A 1,971-nucleotide genomic window follows, 5' to 3' on the forward strand; every position below is an offset into this window, starting at 1 on the left:
TAGTTCCCATACTGAAATATTAAAGGAGAAAACTGGTACAGTGACTGTCTGCAGAAAATAGGCAAAGTAATCCCTCTTCACCTCTGGGAGAGAGATGATGGGAAGAATGGGGAGTCTTCAAGCCTCTTATGGGAAAAGGGGAAAAAAGGGGGAAAAAAAAAGCTTCCCATTGCTCTTGGGAAGAGAAAAGCAGCGTCATCACAAGTAAGAACAGCAAAGGGATTCCCCTCCTGCACAGAGAGAAGACAGAAGGGGAAGGGAATTCCCTCTCTCCATTGGGAAAGAACAGAAGGGAAGGGAATTCCCTTTGTTGCATTTATACTTTGAGCTCTAATTAATCTTGAAGGTTTTGCACTTCTGTTAACATCAAAGCAATTCTGTACATCAGGCAAAACCTGCTTTCCTTAAGCTGTGGGAAGTCAGTCTTGAAATTCTGATGGAATTTAGGGATTTATATCATTGTTGTCATGTGGCCAGATGCATTCTATAAGTTTTAAATGCAGTCTGCAAGGGGTCTTGGTTACTTTAGCCTCTGGCTTGGAGAGATTTCTATTACAGCTTAAGATTTGTTTTTCTATGATTTAAGTGTCACTTCAGCTAAAGGGCAAGCAGCAGAGGTGCCAGTAGAGCAGCAAAAAGCGCCAGGAGTAACATATGGGACTGAAATTCCTTATAAAGTAAGGATCATATGAACCCAGTTGCCTGCAGGGGGAAAGTTGCATAAACAAATATTTAACAAGGAAAAACAGTGAGGTCTTTGCCGTAATCATACAAAGATCCAAAAATAGATAATGAAGACATATAAAGCATACAATTTCCCTGGCATGCTGCAGCCCATGCGCACATGCTTGAAATAGCATCTTGGGTTATGCCTCTGTTGTGAAGATGTTTTGAGTTTTGCAGTTCTAGTGTAGGATGAAGAGGGGGCAGTGCTGGGTACTGTGACCTCCTAGAAATCCACTTGGCTTCTCCACTGCTAAACAAGGTTAGTTCTGACTAATTTTCTGAATGGTTTGATGACTGGAAAAAGTGGCAACAGATCAGATACAGTTGTGATCATGTCACAAGGGGAAGGTTACATTGTTCAAAGACTGTTTTATACATATTTCATTGGTTAAAAGGTTGAATTTCTTATCCTGAAGGAACATCGGGACTCTGTTATTTCTCTTGCCTTTATCTCCTTACTTTATGTGCTAAGGTAATGCTAATTAATGCCTGGATGGAAAAATCAGCTACTGTATCACCACAGAGAACAAAGAAACCTTGCATTGGCAATTTATCATTTTTCTGCCCAATTTTGACCTTTAGTGATTGTGGCATACACACACTTATTGATTTGGGACTTGATACAGTTAGCTGGGGACTCAACCATTTTCATGTGTACATAATTTGCAGTACAATTCCCAGAAGATACAAATGCTATTTCCACCTGCAGTGAACGATATCTTAAATAACACTTAGCATAGGCAGAGCACAGTTTGTTTTACTCAGCTGGCTGTAACTAGGTTGTTGTCCTAGCAATCCTTAAAAAAGGACAGTGGTGGATGGAGACTAGATGTTTACTTGAAAAAACAAACTTCTAGTGTACCTAGATGTGAGTAGTGTCTGTATTTTGACCTATTTTAATTTGTATCACCTGTGTTTGAAGCAGTGTGGGGAAACCACCTGCTCATGCTGCCTTTCTTCAAAGTGCAGACTTCAGATACGAATGCCAAATATATCACCCTTTGATAATCTGTCAAAACACCTTTTTTTTTCCCTGATTCTGCCTGCAGAGCAACCTCTGTCTGAAAAGCTGTTCCCAGGGTAAATAAGGAAATGCATGAAAAAAATTTGGGAGAGGTACCAAGATTGATTTTATCTTTTGTGTCACTGTTTTAAGGCACTGAAGTTGTAGAGAAGAGGATACTTCAAAACAAAATTGTAACATTATTTCTCTCCCCTGACATATCCCAGAAACATTTTTTTTAA

The sequence above is a fragment of the Pterocles gutturalis genome, unplaced genomic scaffold (assembly GCF_000699245.1).
Source record: "Pterocles gutturalis isolate BGI_N339 unplaced genomic scaffold, ASM69924v1 scaffold46004, whole genome shotgun sequence".
Classification (NCBI taxonomy): Eukaryota; Metazoa; Chordata; class Aves; order Pterocliformes; family Pteroclidae; genus Pterocles; species Pterocles gutturalis.